Here is a 9,215-nt window from a genome sequence, read left to right as displayed (position 1 = left end):
TATTGGATATGGAGGTAAGTTGTAAACGATAAATTTTTTTGTAAAACATTGTAATTTTCAGGATATTTTGAAATCTTAGAAACCTAACCTCAAAAATTGAGAAGTCTATGTTTATATATTTTTTATTATTAATTCAATATTTGATTCTTAATTTATAATTCATAAATAATTATTGCTAAACCCATCATATGGCGATGAGATTTATAGTTACAACTTTATATCATTGGATAATATAGGCCGAATATCTAAATTGCAATTAATTATTATAGTACAGTGGTGATTATCATTTAATATACAAAAATAACATTCCTACTAGGAATTTGTCTTTCTTGCTGAGTTCTATAAATAAACAATTTATTGGATATTGAATTAAAACTCGTTCTAATTCTCGAGTATTAAAAAATTTACTCTTGTAAGCAAAAATATTTTACTTATGCTTGGTAATGTTTCGCATTGTAATAGTAATTGCCTGCATAGAAATATTTATATTTTGTTACAAATCATTATAAAATTTGGTTTTATACTATTCCTTGGAGTTACCTATATGATTACAGGTCATCTCATTTGTGTGATCACTGTTTTCATAATAAGCTTGGTATGAAATTATATAAAATTATTTCTAACATACATATTTATAATGTTTTTATGCACTGATGGCAAATAAAATAAAATTTCTATTTATAAAAGGAAAATGCATAAATATGTTTTGTTACAGACTGTTAGAGAAGACACAGCGTCTAGTGAAAATGAGGACAATGTATTGAATATATTGCCAGAATTGAACAACTCTATGACTGAAGAATCGACTGATATTAGGAGCAATAGTTTCATAAATTCGGATGTTAATGATTCAGACCAAGATCCCGATTATGAGATAGATGAAGAATCTGCAGATTCACCTGGTGAAGATGCTGCATCTCAGGAGGATAACCTGACAAATAATACATCTACCGCATCAAATGTACCATTATAAAAAAGGGGAAGGAAACGAGTGCGTGATCTTGGTAGTTGGAAGTGCAATATCAGAAAAAAAAATAAGCTAGCAGGGAAAGAATATGTTTCAAAAAAAGGAACATTAATAGCAGCAAAAGCAATAAAGCCACCGTGTCTGCCATCATGCAAAAAAAAGTGTACCGAAAGAATTTCCCATGATGATAGGCAGCAAATATTTGACAAGTTTTGGCGTGAAGAAAATTCTGATAATTTTAAACGGCAATTTGTATCCAACAATATTGAAAGAAAACCAGTGTCTCGAAGATTGGTGAAAAACGTAAATGCTCCATGAAGAAATGTAACGTTATCTTATTTTTTTGGTATAAGAGATACTAAAATACCAGTCTGCAAACATTTCTTCTTAAATAAACTCTGCATATCAGATATGTTTGTGAGAACCGCTTTAGCAAAGAGAACGGATACAGGAATAGTTGAACCGGATAATAGAGGAAAGAAACCACCACCAAATAAAATTAACGAAAGTGTTTACCAAGGAGTACGGTCACACATAAGCTCATTTCCAACAGTAGAGAGTCATTATAGCCGAGAGAGGACCGAAAAGCATTATTTGGGTAATGAGTTAAATATCTCAAAGATGTACTCGCTATATAATGATAGATGTAGAGGAAGTGCGTTAACAGTGTTACAAAGGGAACAGTGTTACATTTGCTTTCTGTTCCACCTCTTGGTAGATAGGCGAACTACATGTACCGTAACCTCATTAAAGGTCGGATGCCTTCCATAAATCAGTTATCGTAGTTGAATACAAGTGTTTTGTAGTCACATATTTTTATAACAGTTTTTATACCTGTGAAAAGTAAAATTTTTAAGATCTAAGTGTATTAGTATATGGGTAAGTACGTTAGTAATTCATTAATTTTATATTATGGATGGAAAGTAAATATATTTCTATTGGATTTACACTTAAAACCATAACCTATATTTCATTACCGCGCTAAAAATTTAGTTCTATGTGCATTGGCGTTCAAAAGTGAACAGTGTTACAGGGTACACTGTTACAAAAATTCTTGTAACACTGTACCCCTAGTAAAACAATTAATTATAAATTTCTTGATTACAAATTTATTTTAGTGAGAAAATGCCACGTAAAAGCAAAGGTGTAAGAACCCTCTTAAAAACCGATGAGAAGATTCTCAAAAAAGCTGTTCTTGATGTGCTTCAAAATAAAATGAGCATTAGAGGAGCAGCGAAAAAATACAAATTATGTCACATGACGTTAAAACGTTACATAAATAAATACAAAAATTCAGAAAATCCTAATCAATAAAATTTGAACCAAATTACAAAATAAATCAAATTTTTTCCAAAGAGTTGGAAGATGAACTCGAGTCATATTTAATAACAGCAAGTAAAATACATCATGGTTTGACCCGCAAAGATACCTTGGGACTAGCCTATCAATTGGCTGTAAGTAAATTGTTACAACAATTTAAATTTGTCTACTTGGAATTTTTATGTTTCAGGTTCGCAATGGCCTAAAAATCCCGAAAAACTGGGATACTAATAACTCAGCGGGAATAGACTGGTTAGTGGGATTTCGTAAGAGGCATCCCATATTGTCTTTCTGCAAACCTGAAGCAGCAAGCTTATCAAGAGCCACAAGCTTTAATCGGACTAATGTAAATGCTTTCTTCGAAAATTTAATCAAAGTATATGGAAAATTTGGAGATAGCATATCCCCCGATTTGGTATGCAATCACCACGGTACATAATCCACCGAATGTGCTGTCTGCTAAAGGACAAAAACAAGTTGGCCAGGTAACATCAGGCGAGAGAGGAGTGCTGATTACCGCTTGTTGTATTATCAATGCTGTTGGAAACACTGTTCCACCATTTTTAGTTTTCCCAAGGGTACATTTCAAAAATCAAATGTTATTTGGTGCCCCTGCAGGCTCAAGTGGCAGTGCAACAAAGAGCGGTTGGATGAACGGGGAAATTTTTGTTGAGGTTCTGATTCATTTCCAAAGACATGTTAAGTGTTCAAAAGAAAACCCCGTGATACTAATTTTTGACAATCACGAATCGCTTATCACAATTGGCTCTTTGGAATTTGCAAAACAAAGCGGGATAATTATGGTTACGTTGCCACCACATACAAGTGCGAAACTTCAACCTCTTGACAAAACTGTTTATAAAAGCTTAAAATCCAATTATAATTCTGCTTGCAACGACTGGATGATCTGCAACCCTGGAAAAGTCATTTCCATCTATGATGTTGCTGCTCTATTTGGTAAAGCATTTCCTAAAGCATTCTCTATCTCAAACATAGTCAATGGGTTTTCTTCGACAGGCATATGGCCTTTAAATCGAAATATATTTACAGACGATGACTTTTTGTCATCCAGTGTGACAGACCGCTCTCTGGCTACAGCAACTTCATTGCAGACTTCAAACAGAGATCAACCTCAGCCTTCTACCTCGGCACATGTTCCTTGTGACGTAGCATATGAGCATACATTACATGTAACAGATTCGAATCATGAGACTATTGTTTCAAAGTCTCTAACTAGTCCTTCCACTTCAACTCTTTCGCCTTCACCTCGCATTGTAATACCTTCATCTACCCCTCCTAGGAATATACAGCACCAACAAGAAGAAAGACCCTCTATGTCAAGTGTATTGGTCAAACAAACAACTTTAATTTCACCTGAACTCGTTAGACCCTTTCCAAAAGCCCCACCAAGCAAAACAAACATCACAGGAAGGAAAAAAGGAAAATCCATGGTGCTAACAGACACTCCTATTAAGGACGAATTAGTAAATGAATTATTGGAACGAAGTAGAAAGAAAGCGAAGGCTGTAAAGAAAAAAATCATTAAGGAGAAAAAAGATGCCGAAAGTTCTGAGGAATCAGAAGGCGAAGTTCCTTATGCTGAAAGTAATGCTAGTAACAAGTTGGAAGGCGAAGAAATGGAAATGGATTATTCATCAGTTTCAGTTGGCGATTATGTGCTTGTTGCTGAAGGGGAGCCTAAAAGTAATATTTTTTCGGTGGGTTTAGTCGAGGAGGAACTGGAGGAAGAATATGTGATTGTCTAGATAAACCTCTGTTTAAATTTGTAAAAACTGAACAATCCTACACTTTTCGTAAGGAATATATTATACACAAATTGCCACCACCAGTTGCTGCAGGTGGAACAAACCGGACATCTGAGATGCTGGTTTTTAATATCGATTTAACAAAATTTAAAAATTCACTTGAATAGGTTTTATCAAATTTACTTTTTCTCTATGTTGAATATCTTGATAATTTTGACATTTAGGCCTTATGTTCATAGTTTTAATTAACAATACATCTTTTCCTAATCATTTATGTATTTAATTTCTCCTTTCTCATGTTTTTTATGCCTTGTAACACTGTTCCATGTACATTGTAACACTGTACACTACCGCAGGGTACAGTGTTACAAATGACAAATTTTCAAAGTCATGCTATACTTTCATACCTTATTCTTGTAATGTTATAATACTTTATCAAAAAACAAAGTAAACTGTATACTATCATATAATGATACAAATAAACTTAAAATATTCATGTCCATCAACTTTGTGACGAATTAAAAAAGTTGTAACACTGTTCCCGCACTTCCCCTATAGCTGAGAACATAAATAAAAGTCTTATTGCGAAAAAATGGTTATACGAAAAAATTTTTAATACTGAATTTAATCTATCCTTCAAACAACCGTCCAATGATACATGCGACACATGTGATCATTTTAATATCAAAATTAAAACTACTGAGGACGAAGGCGAAAAACAAGTCATCCAAATACAATACGATGAATATCTTACTGAAGCCAGTCTCCGATATACTCGAAAAAGAACTGATAAGGATATTTATAAGGAAATTGATTCAAAGAAAATTACCATAATGGTTGATTTACAAAAATGTTTACCAACCCCAATGCTGACAAATACTCAGTCGTTTTATTTGAGAAAATTGTGGACACTAAACCTCACGATATTTAACGCAACAAAAGGAAAAAGTCATTGTGCAATGTGGGATGAAACAGTTGGGGCCCGTGGAGCCTGTGAAATTTCTTCGTGCATTTTCAGGTGGGCATTAGCTAACTTGAATTCAAATATAGAGGAACTTATGATATGGTCAGATAATTGTGCAGGCCAAAATAGAAACTTCACCATAGTTGCTATGTATATGTGGCTTATTCGCTGTGTCCCAACCTTAAAATATATAAATCACAAATTTTTATTAAAGGGACACACTCATATGGAGGTTGACGGAGTCCATTCTGTAATAGAGAGAGCCAAAAAGAAAATTGATAAAACAAACACCATGATGGTTCCCTGGAACTGGCAGCAATTTGTCAGGCAGTGTAAATTTAAAGATGTAATTGAAGTATACGATATGAGGTTAGAAGATTTTAAAAATTTTAAATCACTGTTCGACAACAATGCTGCTCCGTTAATAAACAGAAAAAAAATTATAATCATAAATATTTCCTCATTAGTGAAGTTGTTCATCTGCAAGTACGATCGTCAGATCCGGGGACTCTATTTTATAAAACGTCTTTTCAAGAGGACTTTCAAGATGATAGACTTAAATCGAAATTCTCGTAGAGGAACGAACTGGCCAACAGATATTCATCCTGTAAGTAAGGTATTACGGCCCATATCTTCTAAAAAGTTTAATGACCTACAGACAAGTTTGCAGTGGATCCCTCAATGTTTTCATCATTTCTACAAGAATATACCACATGGAAATAACATCGCTGAATATCCTGAGGAAAAAGAGCAATAATACTAGTATAAGCGATATTAGTGAGTGTTTATTAAACAATACTTAATACTAAATTTTAGTTTTTATATTTCTTGTAATATAATATAGTTGTTTCAATTCTTACTTATTTTGTATGATATAACCTGTGAAACCTGTGAAATATTCAATGGTATACTGTCTTTCCCCATTTATTTTATGCGAACGAATTTGGTAATTTTAAGGTAATTTTTTTAAGGGTAAACTAACGTGCTAAGTGCTCCTATCTCTTAACGGTAAACTGAAATATTATAAGAATATTTTTTTCAGTAGTGGTAGACAATAAAATATTATCTTACCATCAAAATGATTTTAAAGAAGAATAACTAATTCGTCAGTTGCCTCATAAATAGTTAAAAAAACTTAAATCGGCTCTACTGTAAAATTAGTAAAATGTTACATACGATAGTTTACCTCTGAGGTACAGATATATATATATATATATATATATATATATATATATATATATATATATATATATACCTCCTGGTTGGTTTATAGCCACTCTGAGCAGGTAAGTGTATCCAATTATCAATATAAAAAATATAGAACAAATCGAAAATATAAAAACCATCAGTCATTTTGAGATCCTATAGTATTGTCATTTTTCAGTTGATTCGATATATTTATCTGAACTGTTTTCCATCATTTCATTAAGAAATATTCAACATCTAAATCGAAAGTGTTATTGATATAAAATCATATGTATTTTAATTTTACTTCCCGGCCTTAAAAACATAATTATCTATCGTTAAACAATCTATTATCTATTAAGAGTATCGATAAAAATATTCTGTCTTGTACCGTTCTTTATATCATAAAATATATTATTATCCATATCATGCTTTTCGTTAAAATTGTTGATATAATTAATCCATTTTACTTAAAATATTGTCAAACCATACGAAGGTCACATCATTCACAAAACCATTAAGTTTTTTGCTTTCATACTTCATAAGTAATCTTTATAAAACCTTTCAAGGTTTATAAACCTTGTGTTTTTCCCTACTCTGTATCAAGAGTAAGAAAGAACTCTAAAACAAATGTTTTTTTAGCCTACCTTTGGAAGTCAAGCAGAAGTCAGGGGAAAATTCTGTATTTTGTTTTTTTTTTGGATTTTGGTTTTAAAAAAAGAAAGAAAATATAAGTTTGGATTTACACAATTGTCCATCACCCATAGCTGTTCCTTTAGAGGTCCAGACCTCTCTGAAACTATTCCCGGACAACTTCAGCGAACCAGTCAGAACGATCTCCCCCATTTAGAGTGTGGAACACTATTTATTTGTATTAAGTCTTATTCACCAATTTTAATCATTATTGTGTAATATTTTTTTTGTATATTTAACTTCTACTATTTCATTTAATAATAAGAACCGTCATTTTTTTTAAATAATTTACTGAATAATTGTCAACTACAGGTAGAGGTTTTTAAGTCCTCCCTTTCAACTCTGTTGTTCGGTTTTATGTGTACACATTTAATCACATAGTAATTACTTGTTATTGTATTATTATATATTTAAACCTTTGGACATCTATCCCTTCAGGATAGTGTCCTCATTACTTTAGCCGAATATTTAATTGAAAGCCGAAGTACAGGGTTACCTCTCTAGTAGGCCAGTAAATTACCTTTTTAGGACAAATCATTAAAATTCTCTTATATTTTATTATTTATAAATTCAGATCATCTAGGATCAGTTGTGTATAACCAGGGTATTTATTTTTTTGTATATAAGTAACTAGGTTGACTGTACATAATTGGTGGTGGGTAGCTATAAAAAAAATTATACTGTATATATTTGGATAGGGATTAAAATTTGTGGTGAAAACTAAATATTTTAATTTATACCTGTTTCCTTTTTTTGCAGCAAATAGCTTTACAAGATACCTTGGAAGGTATATGTTAATACTTTCCAGGCGCCCAATCATATCTTAGAGCAACTTTTATAATTTACCACTTTCATTTATATTATTTCTATTTTTTTAGTATCTTGTCATTCATATTTCCACTTTACGGTCTCTGTAGGGCCTGCAAATTGGCCGAATCCTCTTTTAAGTGTCAAGTAGTCACTCTTCAGCACCTTCTGCTAGCCAGATTTAGTATATTTGTTTTGTTACATTACTCCACACACTTTTATTACATTGACATCGTAAACCTCGCAGTACACTAATTTTTTGTTACATTGGCGATCCCAACGTGGTGTCTATTCTCAGTTAACACCGTAACTTATATAGTTATTTTCTTTTCATTGCATAACATTTCTTACTACTTTTGATTCTTTCTTTTTTTTTATTTTGCTTCAACCACTTAGGGTTATTAGCATAAGAAAAATACAAAAGTGATAAAGACATAAATAGGCATATACAAAATATCAATTACATAATAATGTATACAATATATATTTTAATTATTAATGTATTGTATTAAATTTTATTGAAAAGGTTTATAGTTTTCAAGAATTCTATCAAGTCAGCTACGTATTAAGATTCTCCTAAAAGTTCTTTTAATGTTTTTGGAAAGTGATGATATAGTCTTTCCACTGAGTATATTGGACACTCAATCAAAATGTGCTTCACTGTCACTTTACATTCACAAACAAAACACACTGGTTCCTCTTCTTTCTTCAACAAGTATTCATGTGTTGTAGAAGTGTGTCCTAATCTAAGACGTGTTATTAGGACTTGATGTTGTCGCTTTGAAGGCCAGAAGTTCCATGGAAGGATGGAAGATTTTATTTCTATCAATTTAGTGGTGCTTCTATTCCATTGGTTTTGCCAAACATCGTGCAATTTTGATTTTAAGTAAGGTTTTAAATCCAAATGCACCGTTAGATTTTCCACTAATGCTGCTGTATTGGTTACTGCGGACCTAGCTAGACTATCTGCCTTTTCGTTACCATCTATTCCAACGTGTGACGGTACCCAGAGGAACTCTACTGTCAAATTGTTTTGGTATATACGGTATAAAATTAACTTAATCTGCTGCAATGTTGGATGAGAGGGATATATCTGAGAAATTGATGTCAGACAACTAAGTGAATCAGATATTATAAGAGATTTTTGAAGTTTTTTTTTCTAGAATATAGGTTAGGGCCTTATTGATGGCAAATAGTTCTGCTGTGAAAATACTTGTCTTAGGAGACAATTTATAGATGGAATGTTCATGGGATGTCACAAAGCATGCTCCTACTCCATTTATGGTCTTAGATGCGTCCGTGTATATAAAATGGAAATTTTTGTACTGTGTGAGAACATGGAGAAAGTGAGTTTTAAAAAAATTTGGTATCACGTTATTTTTGTTATATGCTTTAAGTTTAAGGTTACAAAGCGGAGAGGGAACAACCCAAGGAAAACATAAATTTATTTCACAGATAGGATAAATGGGTGGTAGTTCAATATTAAAATCGAATAAGTATCTATTAGCTCGTT

The sequence above is a fragment of the Diabrotica undecimpunctata genome, chromosome 9 (genome assembly GCF_040954645.1).
Source record: "Diabrotica undecimpunctata isolate CICGRU chromosome 9, icDiaUnde3, whole genome shotgun sequence".
NCBI classification, from domain to species: Eukaryota; Metazoa; Arthropoda; class Insecta; order Coleoptera; family Chrysomelidae; genus Diabrotica; species Diabrotica undecimpunctata.
Note: the sequence above shows the minus strand (reverse complement) of the source record.